Below are 19,019 nucleotides of genomic sequence, written 5' to 3' on the forward strand. Positions count from 1 at the left end.
AAAAAAAAAAAAAAAAAATCCCTAATCTGAGAAAGGAAACAGACATCCAAGTCTACATAAAGAAAGTTCCAAGCAAGACCAACCAGAAAACAAACACACCAAGACACACTGTAATTAAAATGGCAAAAATTATAGATAAAGAGAGAACATTAAAAGTCACAGGAGAAAAGTAACTAGTTACATACAAGGGAATTCTCATAAGGCTATCAGCCTTAGAGTGATACAATCTTACCTCAGGAAACAAGAAAGATTTCAAATAAACAACCTAATTGTACACCTGAAAGAACTTGAAAAAGAACAAACAAAACACAAAGGTAGTAGAAGGAAAGAAATAATAAAGATTAAAGCAGAAATAAATAAATAGAGACCCCCCAAAAAATAGAACAGATCAATGAAACTAAGAGTTGGTTCTTTGAAAAGATTTTTTTTTTTAATGATAAACCTTTAGCTAAACACATCAAGAAAAAAGAGAGTGTCCAAATCAAGAAAATCAGAAATGAGAAAGAAGTTACAACTGACACCACGGAAATAAAAAGGGTCAAAAGATGTTACTACAAATAGCTATATGCCAATAAAATGGACAGCTTAGAAGAAATGCACAAATCCCTAGAAATGTGCAGTGAATAGAACCAATAATGAAATTGAACATGTGATTTAAAAAAACCTCCCAACAAACAAAATTCCAGGGCCAGATGTCTTCACAGGGGAATTCTACCAAACATTTAGAGAAGAACTAATATTTACCCTTCTCAAACAACTCCAAAAAATTGTAAAGAAAGGAATACTGAATTCATTCTATGAGGCTAGCATCACACTGATACCAAAACCAGACAAACATATCACAAGAAAATTACAGGCAATATCATTGATGAATATAGATGCAAAAGTGCTGAACAAAATATTAGCAAACCAACTCACACAATACATTAAAAGGACCATATACCATGATCAAGTGGGATTTATCCCAGGGATACAAGGATGATTCAATATCCACAAATGAAACAATGTGATAGACCACATTAACAATTTGAATAATAAAAGTCTTTTTATAAAAGTCATTTTAATAGATACAGAAAAATCTTTTAACAAAGTTCAACGTTCATTTGTGATAAAAATTCTACAGAATGGGGATACAGAGGGAATGTACCTGCACATAACAGAGGTCATATATAATAAGCCCACAGCTAACATCATACTCAATGGTGAAAACCTGAAAGCATTTCCTCTAGGATCAGAAACAAGATAAAGATGACCATACTCTCCACTTCCATTCAGCACAGATTAGAAGTCCTAGGCACAGCAATCAGGCACACACACACACACACACACACACACACACACACGAAATAAAAGGAACCCAAATTGAAAAGGAAGAAGTAAAACTGTTTCTGTTTGCTGATGGCATGATATTATACATAGGATATCCTAGAGACATCACCAGAAAACTACTAGAGCTTATCAATTAATTAGGAAATTTGTAGGATACAAAATTAATATACAGAAACTTTCTGCATTTCTATGCACTAACAACAAACAAGAAATTAAGAAAGCAATCCCATTTATAATTGCATTAAAGAAAATAAAATACCTAGGAATAAACCTACCTAAGGAAGTAAAAGATATATACTTGGAAAACTATAAAACACTGATGAGAAAAATTTAAGATGACAGAAACATATGAAAAGATACATCCTGTTTGTGAACTGGAAAAATTAATATTGCTAAAATGACCTTACTAACCAAGGCAATCTACAGACTTAGCACAATTCCTATCAAAATGCCAATGGCATTTTTTTTTACAGAACTGAAATAATTTTAAAATTTCTATGGAAACACAAAAGACCCCAAAGAGCCAAAATGATATTGACAAAAAGAACAGAGCTGGAGGTATCACGTTCCTTGACTTTAGACTACACTACAACACTACAGTAATCAAACAGTGTGGGTACTTGCCCAAGGCAGACATATAGATCAATGAATCAATATAGAGAACCCAGAAGAAAATGTACACATTCATGAACAATTAATCTATGACAAAGGAGACAAGAATATACAACAGAGAAAAGACAATGTTTTCAGTAAGTGCTGCTGGGAATACTGAACAGCTACATGTAAAACAATGAAGTTAGAACATTATCTACCTCCACCACCACACAAAAATAAACAAGTGGATTACAGACCTAAATGTAAGACCAGAAACCATAGAACTCCTAGAGGAAAACACAAGCAGAACATTCTAACATAAACCACAGCAATATTTTTTTTTTGATCTATCACCTAAGGCAAAGGAAATAAGAGCAAAAATAAATAAATTGGACCTAACTAAACTTAAAAGCTTTTGCACAGCAAAATGAAAAGAAATCCTACTGTATGGGAGAAAATATTTGCAAAGTACATGATGGATAAGGGGTTAATGCTCCAAATGTATTAATACAACTCAACATCCAAAAAATCCGGTTAAAAAATGGACAATGAACAGAAGAACTGAATGGACATGTTTCCAAAGAGAATGTGCAGATGTCCAACAGGCACATGGAAAGATACTGAAAATTGCTAATCCTTAGGTAAATGAAAATCAAAACCAAAATGAGCCATCACCTCACACCTGTCAAAATGGCTATCATCAAAAAGAACATGAATAATTAATGCTGGTGAAGATGTGGAGAAAAGGGAACCCCCCCTACACTGTTGGTGGGAATGGAACTTGGTGTAGCCACTGTGGAAAATGATATAGAAGTTCCTCAAAAAACAAACAAAAAAATAGAACTACCACATGACCCTACAATTTCATGCTGGGACTTATCTGAAAAACAAAAACACTAATTCAAAAAGATACATGCTCCCTAATGTTCATAGAAGCATTATCTACAACAATTAGGTTATGGGAGCAACCTAAGAGTCCACCAACAGATGAAAGGATAAAGAAGATGTGGTATACATATACAATAGAATACTACTTGGCCGTAAAATCAAAGGAAATAATGACATTTACAGCAACATGGATGAATCTGGAGGGTATTATGCTTAGTGAAATAAGTCAAGCAGAGAAAGACAAACACTGTATGTTTTCACTTATATGTAGAATCTAAAAAAATAAACTATTGAATGTAGCAAAATAGAAATAGACTCACAGATATAGAGAACAAACTAGCTGTCACCAATGAGGAGAGGGAAGGGAAAATAGGAATAGGGAATTAAGAGGCACACACTACTACATCTAAAGTATACAAGCTACAAGGATATATTTTATAGAAGAAGGAATATAGCCAATATTTTATAATGTTATAAGTGAAGTATAATCTATAAAAATTTCTAATCACTATTTTGCACACCTGAAACTAATTTACTATTGTAAATCAATTATACTTCAATTTTTTTAAAAAAAGACATACACTGGTTGTCACATTTTTATGTTTATTTTGTGTTCCTTTTTCTCCTAATGTTTGACCTGATGAAAGTAATAGCATACATGTTGGCAGAACACAACACACAGATAATACTAAGAATGCACAGAACTAACAATTATGGCAATTTTCCATAAGACTAAATCTTCACCAATACATCTAAAACGGATTCTCTTAGTGTATCTCAAGACTGAAGTCTTGAATAGAAATGCAAATGGTCTATGAACCTGGAAAAAGAAGAAAAGTTCTTTGAACCTATTAAATAGCCAAAAACAAATCCAATCTGAATGAGTTTCTATTTGAATAAAAATTGCTATGGAGTTCCGAAGTACGCAACATTTCGTTGCTTTACCAATAACAGAATCTTTAGCAGTGAGATAAGTTAACACCATTTCATTATAATTTTTCTAAGATTATTATTTCAAACACTATTGGATTAATAATAAATGTAAACTATAGATTTTTATGTAATAAATCATGCCATTAAAATGTATGTGAGTTACTTGAGTATTTTATGTTCATTTATCAAACCTTAGCATTATTTCCTTCGTTGTTGTTTAGTCACTAAGGCATGTCCAACTCTTTTGCCACCTCATGGACTATAGCCCACCAGGTTCCTCTGTCCATGGAATCTTCCAGGCAAGAATACTTGAGTGGGTTGCATTTTCTTCTTCAGGGGATCTTCCCAACTCAGAGATCAAACCAGAGTCTACTGCAATGCAGCAAATTCTTTACCACTGAGCTACCTTCCTTGTTGTTCAGTTGTTCAGCCATGTCCAACTCTTTGCAACCCCTTGGATTGCAGCACACCAGGCTTCCCTGTACTTCACCTTCTCCCAGAGTTTACTCAAGCTAATGTCCATTAAGTTGGTGATGCCATCCAACCATCTCGTCCTCTGTCGTCCCATTCTCCTCCTGCCTTCAATCTTCCCCAGCATCAGGGTCTTTTCCAACAAGTCGGCTCTTAGCATCAGGTAGCCAAAGTATTGGCACTTCAGCATCAGCTTCATTAATATTCAAGATTAATTTCCTTTAGGATTGACTGGTTTGATCTTGCTGTCCAAAGGACTCTCAAGAGTCTTTCTCCAACACCACAGTTCAAAAGCATCAATTCTTTGAAAGCGCTCAGCCCTCTTTATGGTACAATTCTCACATCCATACATGACTACAGGAAAAACCATAGTCTTGACTAAATGGACCTTTGTCAGCAAAATAATGTCTTTGCTTTTTAATATGCTGTCTACGTTGGTCATAGCTTTTCTTCCAAGGAGCAAGCACCTTTTAATCTCATGGCTGCAGTTACCATCTGCAGCGATTTTGGAGCCCAAGAAAATAAAGTTTTTCATGTTTCCATTGTTTACCCATCTATTTTTCATAAAGCAATAGGACCAGACGCCATGATCTTCATTTTTTGAATGTTGAGTTTTAAGCCAGCTTTTTCACTCTCTTTTTTCACCTTCATCAAGAGGCTCTTTAGTTCTTCACTTTCTGCCGTAAGTGTGGTGTCATCTGAATAACTGAGGTTATTGATATTTCTCCTGACAATCTTGATTCCAGCTTGTGCTTGTGCCTGGAATTTCACATGATGTACTCTGAATATAAGTTAAATAAGCAGGGTGACAATATACAGTTTTGACGTACTCCTTTCCCAATTTGGAACCAGTCCATTGTTCCATGTCCAGTTCTAACTGTTGCTTCTTGACCTGATACAGGTTTCGTAGGAGGAAGGTAAGTTGGTCTGGTATTCCCATCTCTTGAAGAATTTTCCACAGTGTGTTGTGATCCATGCAGTCAAAGGCTTTAGTGTAGTCAATAAAGCAGAAATAAACGTTTTTCTGGAATTATATTGCTTTTACTATAATCCAACAGATGTTGGCAATTTGATCTCTGGTTCCTCTGCCTTTTCTAAATCCAGCTTGTACATCTGGAAGTTCTCAGTTCACATAGTGTTGAAGTCTAGCCATCTTCCTTAGCCAGTGGAAAATTAGATGGATACAATTTATATGTAAGAGAAACAAAATTTTGAAAATTGTAAAGTACATTCTTGGAGGATGTTTTTCCTTTCATGCCAGTTTTACTTTAAAGTTTTTTTTTTTTCCATCTGGTTTTTACTTCTAAAAAACATGCTGCCACCCATGTGTTTTGTACCATTGTTCATTCTGCTCTGGTCACAGGGTTTCTTTGCTCAATTAAAAATTTGTTCTCGACAGAACCAAAACAATCCAGCATAGAATTTATCATGTTTTCTAATTTGTCTAATCTCTCCCTTTAAAAACATTCCTGCATATCTAGTTTTCCTTGAAAGTTCAATTCAATTTGAAGTAGACTAGGAAAGTCTCTTAGCAAAACTAGACTGAATTTTTCTTTCTAGGTTGTACAGATAAGGAAACACTTTTTTTTTTTTTCAACAGTTTGGGTAACCTGGGTCACTACTTAGGTTAAATTGCATGTTTTCTCTTTCAAATAATATACCTAAATATGAATATTTGCCATTATAAATTATCTCAAAATCAATTCCTAACTCAATAAAACTAATGTATCATTGTGCTTAGTCACTTCAGTCGTGTCTGACTCTTTGTAATCCCATGGACTATAGCCCACCAGGTTCCTCTGTCCATGGGGATTCTCCAGGCAAGAATATGGAGTGGGTTGACATGCCCTCCTCCAGGGGATCTTCCCAGTCCAGGAATCGAACTCAGCTCTCCTGCAGTGCAGGCAGATTCTTAACCACCTGAGCCACCAGGGAAGCCCAATGAATGTATCATTAATACTGCTAGTAACCATTTATAGTTACATCCTAATATATATCCACTTCTTTTACAATGCAGCTCAAGCCTGTCCCTTCTATTTCCTTTCTTTATTCTGTTTCCTCTTTCTCTCCTACACTTATTATTTAACTAAAGTTTTATTTCCCATCTTTGTAAAATGTTCCATGTTGCAATCTCTTTGAAGGATACCATAATAAAAAAAGTAGAGTATTATATTTATATACCACTTTTCACCTCAAAGAATCCCAAATCACTTCAAAAACTACACAATGAGCCAAAATCTACAGTCTGTGAACACATCTCCTGTTAGCTTTATTGGAAAGTCTGTGTTAAAAACTATTACAAGATCACATTTCTGAGTATATACTTTAATCATATCACCCTCCACTGAAATATAGTCACCTCTGGGATTGGAAGCTGTTTGAAAGCACAGTACAACATTCCACAAGTTTAGAATAGGAAATGAGATTGTGGCTATTCAAATTAGCAGTTAGTTATTATCTGATTCATAAATGTACTCAATGCTATAAATAGCTCTGGGCACATATACAACATTCATAGAAAATTTAAACACTATTGCAAAAAGAGAGAAAAACAGTTGGGTGAAAATGGGTGTATACTTTTTAGTGTGCTCATGTATTAAATAAATAAATTCTCTTGTGGGGTGATTTTATCTTAATGTTATTTGTTAAGCCAGGTCAAAGTGAACAATACTGTGAAAAGTTAATAAAATAGCAAATGATAAAGGAAAAAAATAGTATTCTAACATTTGACTCTCACTAGAATTTGAGAGAATGAAGATTCAGAAAAAGTAATCTCTGAGGGAGTCCTCAACAAGGACTCAGAGTATTTTCTTAGATTACCTAAGTAGTTAGAGTATTTCTTTGCATCAACCCTCCACCATGCTTCTCCAAACTTCAGGCTCCTCCTAGCCTCGAAACACTCTAATCCCATTTGGGCTAATAACAATCACATTAAGTACCTATACAAAGAAACACAGATTTGCTTGTGCTCTTTTGCCTCTTTTCCTTCACTATACTTCAAATGGATGCTTTCTATATCTTCTACATTGTGGACTGATTTTCTGCACTATCTTCTGAAGCTCTTCACATTTCTCATCCTTTCAAGTGGAAACCACAATAGCCCCTTTCCTATATACATAAAATCACTCATATAAGGTAAGAAGTTGTGTTCCTTACAGTTCTTTGAGGCTAACAGGTAAAACTATAAAAGCAGAAAAAAGATAAATCATTTTTCTTAGATCACACAGATAAGAGTGACAGGTCAAGGACTCAAGTTTTCTAAACTTACTTAGTTTAATCAAGCAACTCTATTGTAAGAACATTCTTTCACTTGTATCTGATCAGTGAGGGTTACTGAATTTTATCTAAAATATTAAACCAAAGTATCAGTATGTTTCTACCTAATTCATGACCTTCCTATAAAATTATATTTTTCATTGTTTTTATTGAGGTAAAATTCACATAACATAAAAATTGACCATTTTAAAGTGTACAATTCAGTGGCATTTAGTACATTCTCAATATTATGCAACTGCCATCTTTATTTCCAAAATGTTTTCATCATTCCCAAAAGAAACTCTGTACCCACTGAGCAGTCATTTCTCCATTCCTCCCTATTCTCAGCAACCACTGAAACTAATCTGCTTTCTGTATCTACCTATTCTGGATTTTTCATACAAATGGAATCAAACAATATGCCACTAGTTGTATTTTGCTTCCTTAACTTACTTCCCTGGTGCTTCAGATGGTAAAGCATCTATCTGCAACGCAGGAGACCCACGTTCAATCCCTGGGTCTCTGCCAAGATACCTTGGCAAAGGAAATGGCAACCCACTCCAGTACTATTACCTGGAAAATCCCATGGATGGAGGAAACTGGTAGGCTACAGTCCATAGGGTTGCAAAGAGTCAGACAAGACTGAGCAATCTCACTTGCCTTCACTTAGCATAATGTTTTCAAAGTTGATCCATGTTATAGTACATACTGTATTCCATCCCTTTTTATGATGAAATAATATTCCACTGTATGGATATACCATATTTGCTTTATCCATTTATTAGTTGATAGACATTTGAATTGCTTTATTTTATTTATTTATTAATTTATTTATTTTTGGCTATTATGGGTCATACTGGTAGGAACACTCATATACATCTTATGTACAGGAGTGTGGACTTATGCTTTCATTTCTCTTAAATACATACCTGAGAGTGAGACTGTTGACTTATAAAGTTATTCTATACTTAACTTACTGAGGAACTGACAAACTGTATTTCATAGTGACTGAATCACTTTGCATTCCCAACAATATTGCATAAGAGTTCTACATCCTCTACATCCTCACCAACACATGTTATTTCCTTTATGTTTTTTAAATCATAGCCCTCCTATTGGGTACAATGTGGTATTTAGTGGTTTAATCTGCATTTTCCTAATGGATAATAATGATTTACTTCTTTATATGTGCTTCTTGGCCATTTGTATATCTTCTTTGGATGAATGTCTAAATAAATCCCTTGTCCATTTTTTAATTGGGCTGTCTTTTTGTTGTTGAATAGTGTTTTTTTAATATGGTGTGCATATTAGACCCTTATCATATATATATATATATATATATATATATATATATATATAATTTGTAAATATTTTATGTCATTCTGTAGATTTTTTCAATTTCTTGATAATGTTCTTTGATGAACAAAAGTATTTTTTTCACATATAAGCTTTTATTTATCATAGTATTTTGGGTGTTCTAAGTGCTGGTATAAATTTTACTTTGGTAGCAACTTCTATTGGTTTTTTTTATAAGTATGCCTGTAATTGTATACCAATGGTGTCTACATTCATCTGACAGATGGTTTTTATTCTGTTATACTTTATCTAGTGCTATAAGTCACAATAAAAATGAACAAAAATGAATCACTTGAGTTCCTTTATCATTCTGTTTCAATTAAATGGCTGGCAGTTGCTTCCCATAAAGTTGCTGTAAAATTAGACAAATTCTGAATATTATGCACGTGTTTAAAAAATGTATTCTCTTTCAACTCACGGTGCCTTTCCTCCCAGCTTCATGTAATAAGGATCTATTTTTTTAAACTCTGTTTAGAAAATAAATTATTATAATATTTATTTCAGTTTTGCAGAATTCCCCTGTCCTGCTGTATTATATTTAATATCTTCTTCTTAAAAAAAGATATTCTTTAATTAATATGCACATAGACTTTCGTGAGATCATAAATTATTTGTTTTCATTTTTTAGCATTCTCAAAATGTTTGCTTTGATACAATTCCCTAAAATGTTAACATTAACACAGAAGCTAGTAGAAACCTTCCTGCAAAAGACAATGAGGAATGCTATTCTGAAACAGCTATAAAACCATCAATAAATACAATAATATTTTCACCATTACACAGTTTTTTTCTGACCAACAAGAAAAACGGATCTTTTTTTACTTGAATCCAAAGAATATGGCCAGTATGAACCAGGAAGCTTAGACATATGCAGTAAAATACTCTGGTATTTACATTTTGAAATATCTAACATTTGTACATAATTAAAGAAAGAATGTTCATCACTTTAAAGGTGACAATTTCAGGGAAAATACAGTTTCCCTGAGGTGGGTGCTAATGAATCAATTAAAATTATAACTAACAGAGTCATTTTAGTGGCTCTTATAACTAATGGCAAGAATTCTAGAAAAAAATAAGGAGAAGGAGTAAGAGGATTCAACATACAAATTATAGCATAACTCCTCTGAGTCTATGACCAAGTATTTATATTCTAGGCAAATATATAAAGGCCTCAATAAGTCCAAATGTAGAACAGCATCTGATAATGCAATACTTTCAGTAACTGAGGCATCCTTTAGGGGAGGCAAGACAAGTAATGCTAGTAATGTGGTAGGTAGTACAGTAGAGAGCCACAAGCCAATTTTCAGTTACCAAAAAAATATGTGCATGATGGAGAATTTTGCCATCAATTATCAGTGATGCTATACATCTGTGCATATACATCTCTAGCACCAAAATAAAGATAGAATTACTCTTACCAAGAAAAATTATACAAACATCTTAAAAGGGAAAAATTATTTACCTGCAAATATTCCAGATCTAAAACAAAAAGGATAAAACTGTTGTAATAATAGTTTCTTTTAAAATATTTTATTATTAAGGGAGAGGAGCTAAGATGGCAGAGGAATAGGATGGGGAGACCACTTTCTCCCCTACAAATTCATTGAAAGAACATTTAAACGCTGAGCAAACTCCACAAAACAACTGATCACTAGCAGAGGGCATCAGTTACCCAGAAAAGCAGCCCATTGTCTTCTAAAGGAGGTAGAACAAAATATAAAAGATAAAAAGAGAGACAAAAGAGTTAGGGACGGAGACCCATTCTGGGAAGGGAGTCTTAATAGAGGAAGTTTCCAAACACCAGGAAACCCTCTCACTGGCAGGTCTGGGAGAAGTTTTCAAATCTCAGAGGGCAACCTAACCAGGAGGAAAAATAAATAAAACCCACAGATTACATGCCTAAAGGCAACTCACAGCAGAAAAGTACCCAAGACGCTCACATCCGCCACCAGCAAGTGGGAGCTGAATGGAGAGGAGTGGGCGGCATTGCTTAGGGTAAGGACCGGGCCTGAATGCCCTGAGGGCAATCGGAGGGAGCTAACGTGAGATGGCAACTTAAACTGTGGGATAGCAAGAGAGAGAGAGAAAATTAACTTGTGAAAAGCCCTAACCAAAGACACTGCCGGTTCTTTCGCAGAACAAAGGAAGGACTGAGCAATTCCAGAGAAGAGCAAGCCAGCTTCGGACCGGCCCATCCACCGCTGGAGGCAGGCAGCAGTGGGGAGGGGAAAGGGGCAAACTTGGCCCCAGAGACGGCATCCCCTACCAAACTGCAAACAGGCTTCCAGTCTCTAACCAAAGACTTCCTGAGATTCTGGATGGTTGACATCCGCCAGGAGGGTCACAGCTAGAGATCAGCTCTCCAGAAGTGACACAAGGTGCACCAGACTGGCTTGTGCAGAAACTGAAGCTGGGACCACGGAGGGGATAAGGTGCACCACACCCAGGGAGAGTGTGCTAGTCTAGCTCCTGGCTTCCTGAGCTGCTCGGGCCGGGGAAGGCACAAAACGCAGGCCCAATGGAGTCTGCACTTTTGTGGAGTACCTAAAAACTGGAACCTGAGCAGCTTAGGCCTGGGAAGTGCATGCAACTCAGGGCCCGCTCCCTGTAGAGCAACCTGAAACCTGAGCAGTGTAGACGGCGAAAGCACACACGTCGTGAGCAGGGTCAAACCCAGTGTGGCCGGAACACTGCGAGTGCTCCCCACGCTCGCCAGTGATATTTGTCTGCAGTGCCCCTCCCTCCCCACAGCACAACTGAACAAGTGAACCTAAACAAGAGACCACCTCCACCCGCTTGTGTCAGGGCTGAAATTAGACACTGAAGAGACCTGCAAACAGAAGCCAAATAAACAAAGGGAACCGCTTCAGAAGTGACAGATGCAACAGATTAAAATCCCTGTAGTTAACACCAAATACACTGGAAGGGGCCTATAGATATTGAGAAGTGTAAGCTGGAACAAGGAGCTACCTGAAACTGAACCGAACCAACACTGCCCACAACAGCTCCACAAAAATTCCTAGATATATTTTTAATATATTTTTTAATTTAAAAATTTTTTTCCTTTTTAAAATTTTTTTCTTTTATTTTTTAAAGTCCTCTAGTACTCCTCTATTACTCCTTACTTTTCATTTTCATAACCCGCTATAACCTTGCAAAAAAACCAAAAAGGACCCTATTTTTAAAGTGAACTTCATATACATTTCTTGAATTTTCTCTGCTTTTGTTTTTGTTTTTAATATTGTATTTTTAAGAGTCTAACCTCTACACTATTTTTAATCTTTGTTTTTCAGTATTTGATATCAATTTTGGACATTTAAGAATCCAATATTCAGTACCCATTTTTGCTCAGGAGTGTGATGATTACTCTCTCCCACTTTTGACACTCCTTTTTCTCCCCCAGATCACCTCTATTTCCTCCCTCCCCCTTCTCTTCTCAATCCACTTCTGTGAATCTCTGTGGATGTCCTTGGCTATGGAGAACACTTAAGGAACAGGGGACTGCGTAGATCTGTCTCTCTCCACTTCAGTCCCCCTATTTCTCCTCCTGCTCATCTCTATCTCCTTCTTCCCCCTCCTCTTCTTCATGTAACTCTGTGAACCTCTCTGGGTGTCCCTCACTATGGAGAATCTTTTCACCAATAACCTAGAAGTTTTATTATCAATGCTGTATAGTTGGAGAAGTCTTGAGACTACTGGAAGAATAAGACTGAAATCCAGAAGCAGGAGACTTAAGCCCAAAACCTGAGAACACCAGAGAACTCCTGACTACAGGGAACACTAAGTAATAAAAGATCATCCAAAAGCCTCCATACCTACACTGAAACCAACCACCACCCAAGAGCCAATAAGTTCCAGAGCAAGACATACCATGCAAATTCTCCAGCAACGCAGAAACATAGCCCAGAGAGTCAATACACAGGCTGCCCAAAGTCACATGAAACACATAGACCCATCTCAAAACTCACTACTGGACACTCCATTGCACTCCAGAGAGAAGAAATCCAGCTCCACGCACCAGAACACCGACACAAGCTTCCCTAACCAGGAAACCTTGACAAGCCAATCGTCCAACTCCACCTGCTGGGAGAAAACTAGACAATAAAAAGGAACCACAGACCACCAGAATACAGAAAGGCGACCCCAAACACAGGAATCTAAACAAGATGAAAAGGCAGAGGAATACCCAGCAGGTAAAGGAACATGAAAAATGCCCACAAGTCAAACAAAAGAGGGGGAGATAGGGAATCTACCTGAAAAAGAATTTAGAATAATGATAATAAAAATGATCAAAATCTTCAAAACAAAATGGAGTTACAGATAAATAGCCTGGAGAAAAGGATTGAGAAGACGCAAGAAATGTTTAACAAGGACCTAGAAGAAATAAAAAGATACAATTAAAAATAAATAATGCAATAAATGAGATCAAAAACACTCTGGAGGGAACCAAGAGTAGAATAACGGAGGCAGAAGATAGGATAAGTGAGGTAGAAGATAAAATGGTGGAAATAAATGAAGCAGAGAGGAAAAAAGAAAAAAGAATCAAAAGAAATGAGGACAACCTCAGGGACTTCTGGGACAATGTGAAATGACCCAACATTCGAATCATAGGAGTTCCAGAAGAAGAAGACAAAAAGAAAGGCCATGAGAAAACACTATAGGAGATAATAGTTGAAAACTTCCCTAAAATGGGGGAGGAAATAGTCACACAAGTCCAAGAAACCCAGAGAGTCCAAAACAGGATAAACCCAAGGTGAAACACCCCAAGACACATATTAATCAAATTAACAAAGATCAAACACAAAGAACAAATATTAAAAGCAGCAAGGGAGAAACAACAAATAACACACAAAGGGGTTCCCATAAGGATAACAGGTGATCTATCAATAGAAAACCTCCAGGCCAGAAGGGAATGGCAGGACATACTTAAAGTAATGAAAGAGAATAATGGACAACCTAGATTACTGTACCCAGAAAGGATCTCATTCAGATATGAAGGAGAATTCAAAAGCGTTACAGACAAGCAAAAGCTGAGAGAATTCAGCACCACCAAACCAGCTCTTCAACAAATGCTAAAGGATCTTCTCTAGACAGGAAACACAGAAAGGCTGTATAAACGTGAACCCAAAACAACAAAGTAAATGGCAATGGGGCCATACCTATCAATAATTACCTTAAATGTAAATGGGTTGAATGCCCCAAACAAAAGACAAAGACTGGCTGAATGGATACAAAAACAAGACCCCTATATATGCTGTCTACAAGAGACCCACCTCAAAACAAGGGACACATGCAGACTGAAAGTGAAGGGCTGGAAAAAAATATTTCACACAAACGGAGACCAAAAAGAAAGCAGGAGTCACAATACTCATATCAGATAAAATAGACTTTCAAATAAAGGATGTGAAAAGAGACAAAGAAGGACACTACATAAGATCAAAGGATCAATCCAAGAAGAAGATATAACAATTATAAATATATATGCACCCAACATAGGAGGACAGCAATATGTAAGGCAAATGCTAATAAATATGAAAGGGGAAATTAATAATAACACAATAATAGTGGGAGACTTTAATACCCCACTCACAACTATGGATAGATCAACTAAACAGAAAGTTAACAAGGAAACACAAACTTTAAATGACACAATGGATCAGCTAGACCTAACTGATATCTATAGGACACTTCACCACAAAACAATCAATTTCACCTTTTTCTCAAGTGCACACAGAACTTTCTCCAGAATAGATCACACCCCGGGCCATAAATCTAGCCTTGGTAAATTCAAAAACATTGAAATCATTCCAGTCATATTTTTTGACCACAGTGCAGTAAGATTAGATCTCAATTACAGGAAAAAAATTATTGAAAATTCAAACATATGGAGGCTAAATAACACACTTCTGAATAACCAACAAATCATAGAAGAAATCAAAAAAGAAATCAAAATATGCATAGAAATGAATGAAAATGAAAACAGAACAAACCAAAACCTATGGGACACTGTAAAAGCAGTGCTAAGGGGAAGGTTCATAGCATTACAGGCTTACCTCAAGAAACAAGAAAAAAGTCAAATAAATAACCTAACTCTACACTTAAAGCAACTAGAGAAGGAAGAAATGAAGAACCCCAGGGTTAGCAGAAGGAAAGAAATCTTAAAAATTAGGGCAGAAATAAATGCAAAAGAAACTAAAGAGACCATAGCAAAAATCAACAAAGCTAAAAGCTGTTTTTTTGAAAAAATAAACAAAATTGACAAACTGATAGCAAGACTCATTAAGAAACAAAGGGAGAAGAACCCAATTAACAAAATTAACAATGAAAATGGAGAGATCACAACAGACAACACTGAAATACAAAGGATCATAAGAGACTACTACCGGCAGCTCTATGCCAATAAAATGGACAACTTGGAAGAAATGGACAAATTCTTAGAAAAGTATAACTTTCCAAAACTGAACCAGGAAGAAATAGAAGATCTTAACAGACCCATCACAAGCAAGGAAATCGAAACTGTAATCAGAAATCTTCCAGCAAACAAAAGCCCAGGACCAGATGGCTTCACAGCTGAATTCTACCAAAAATTTAGAGAAGAGCTAACACCTATCTTACTCAAACTCTTCCAGAAAATTGCAGAAGAAGGTAAACTTCCAAACTCATTCTATGAGGCCACCATCACCCTAACACCAAAACCAGACAAAGATGCCACAAAAAAAGAAAACTACAGGCCAGTATCACTGATGAACATAGATGCAAAAATCCTTAACAAAATTCTAGCAAACAGAATCCAACATCTTAAAAAAATCATACATCATGACCAAGTGGGCTTTATCCCAGGAATGCAAGGATTCTTTAATATCCACAAATCAATCAATGTAATACACCACATTAACAAATTGAAAGATTAAAAACCATATGATTATCTCAATAGATGCAGAGAAAGCCTTTGACAAAATTCAACACTCATTTATGATTAAAACTCTCCAGAAAGCAGGAATAGAAGGAACATACCTCAACATAATAAAAGCTATATATGACAAACCCACAGCAAGCATCACCCTCAATGGTGAAAAATTCAAAGCATTTCTCCTAAAATCAGGACAAGACAAGGGTGCCCACTCTCACCACTACTATTCAATGTAGTTTTGGAAGTTTTGGCCACAGCGATCAGAGCAGAAAAAGAAGTAAAAGGAATCCAGATAGGAAAAGAAGAAGTGAAACTCTCGCTGTTTAGACATGACATGATCCTCTACATAGAAAACCCTAAAGACTCTACCAGAAAATTACTAGAGCTAATCAACGAATATGGTAAAGTCACAGGATATAAAATTAACACACAGAAATCCCTTGCATTCATATACACTAACAACGAGAAAACGGAAAGAGAAATTAAGGAAACAATACCATTCACCATTGCAACAAAAAGAATAAAATACTTAGGAGTATATCTACCTAAAGAAACAAAAGACCTATACATAGAAAACTATAAAACACTGATGAAAGAAATCAAAGAGGACAGAAACAGATGGAGAAATATACCATGTTCATGGATTGGAAGAATCAATATTGTCAAAATGGCTATACTACCCAAAGCAATCTATAGATTCAATGCAATCCCTATCAAGTTACCAACGGTATTTTTCACAGAACTAGAACAAATAATTTCACAATTTGTGTGGAAATACAAAAAACCTCGAATAGCCAAAGCAATCTTGAGAAAGAAGAATGGAACTGGAGGAATCAACCTGCCTGACGTCAGACTATACTACAAAGCCACAGTCATCAAGACAGTATGGGACTGGCACAAAGACAGAAATATAGATCAATGGAACAGAATAGAAAGTCCAGAGATAAATCCATGAACCTATGGACACCTTATCTTTGACAAAAGAGGCAAGGATGTACAATGGAAAAAAGACAACCTCTTTAACAAGTGGTGCTGGGAAAACTGGTCAACCACTTGTAAAAGAATGAAACTAGAACACTCTCTTAACACCATACAGAAAAATAAACTCAAAATGAATTAAAGATCTCAATGTAAGAACAGAAACTATAAAACTCCTAGAGTAGAACTTAGGCAAACACTCTCTGACGTAAACCATAGCAGGATCCTCTATGACCCACCTCCCAGAATATTGGAAATAAAAGCAAAAATAAACAAATGGGACCTAATGAAACTTAAAAGCTTTTGCACAACAAAGGAAACTATAAGTAAGGTGAAAAGACAGCCCTCAGATTGGGAGAAAATAATAGCAAATGAAGCAACAGACAAAGGATTAATCTCCAAAATATACAAGCAACTCCTGCAGCTCAATTCCAAAAAAATAAATGACCCAATCAAAAAATGGGCCAAAGAACTAAACAGACATTTCTCCAAAGAAGACATGCAGATGGCTAACAAGCACATGAAAAGATGCTCAACATCACTCATTATTAGAGAAATGCAAATCAAAACCACCATGATGTACTTATTCATGCCAGTCATAATGGATGCTATCCAAAAGTCTACAAGCAATAAGTTCTGGAGAGGGTGTGGACAAAAGGGAACCCTCTTACACTGTTGGTGGGAATGCAAGCTAGTACAGCCACTATGGAGAATAGTGTGGAGATTCCTTTAAATCTGGAAATGAAACTGCCATATGACTGAGCAATCCCACTACTGGGCATACACACTGAGGAAATCAGAACTGAAAGAGACACATGTACCCCAATGTTCCTTGCAGCACTGTTTATAATAGCCAGGACATGGAAGCAACCTAGATGTCCATCAGCAGACAAATGGATAAGAAAGCTGTGGTACATATACACAATGGACTATTACTCAGCCATTAAAAAGAATGCATTTGAATCAGTTCTAATGAGGTGCATGAAACTGGAACCTATTTTACAGAGTGAAATAAGCCAGAAAGGAAAACACCAATACAGTATACTAATGCATATATATGGAATTTAGAAAGATGGTAATGATAACCCTATATGCGTGACAGAAAAAGAGACACAGATATATAGAACAGTCTTTTGCACTCCATGGGAGAGGGCGAGGGTGGGATGATTTGGGAGAAAGGCAATGAAACATGTATATTATCATATGTGAAATCAACCGCCAGTCCAGGTTCGATGCATGAGATAGGGTGCTCGGGGCTGGTGCACTGGGATGACCCAGAGGGATGGGATGAGGAAGGAGTTGGGAGGGGGGTTCAGGGTGGGGAACACATGTACACCCGTGGTGGATTCATGTCAATGTATGCCAAAACCACTACAATATTGTAAAGTAATTAGCCTCCAATTAAAACATTTAATTTTATATTAAAATAAAAATAAATAAAAATTTAAAAATAAGTTTGTTTTAACATAGCTGATGAAAAATTAAAAGCATTCAATTTAACTGTGAAGTTTAAAGAGTTTTGACAAATGTATATATACCCACTTAACTACCACTTTTACAGTAACATTTACGTCACTATCCTGTCTCCAATACCTCCTCCAAACCTCTAACCCCCTCCAAACCTCTTCTTCCCCTTTTTCAGTCAACCATACCTCCTCCACATAAAGCCATCCTTATGATTAACCCTAAGCAACCACTGATCAGATTTCCCTCATTAAATATTAGCTTGGCTGTTCCACAACTTCATGTAAATGAAATCATTAGAGTATTATTTTCTGTCAGTTCTTTTATTCAGCATGTTTTTGAGATTTATCCATTTTTTCTGTGTACCAGGTTTTTCTTCCTTTTTATTATAAGTAGTATTTCATTGTACATATATACTACAATCTATCCATTGACCTGTGATAGATCTTTAGTCATTTCGAGTTGTGGGCTATTAAGAATAAAATAGCTGTTAAAATTTGAGCATAAGTCATTTTGTAGATATAATGTTTTTACTTCTGTTTGATAAATACCTATGAGTAGAATGGCTGGGTTATGTCGTAGGTATAAGTTTAATTTATGAGAAAGCAGAACACTGATTTCCAAAGTGGTTATACCTTTATTATATACTTCCATCAATGACATATGAAATTCCTGGATGCTCCAAATCCTTGTTAACAACTGTCACTCTTAATTTCAGCCTAGATCAGTGTGAAGTGGTAACACATGTGATTATCATTTGTAGTTCCCTAATGTTAATGAAGTTGAGAATATTTTCATGTGCTTAGTTGCCATTCATTTCTCTTCTTTGGTGAACTGTGTT

Source organism: Cervus elaphus, chromosome X (assembly GCF_910594005.1).
Source record: "Cervus elaphus chromosome X, mCerEla1.1, whole genome shotgun sequence".
In the NCBI taxonomy this organism is placed as follows: Eukaryota; Metazoa; Chordata; class Mammalia; order Artiodactyla; family Cervidae; genus Cervus; species Cervus elaphus.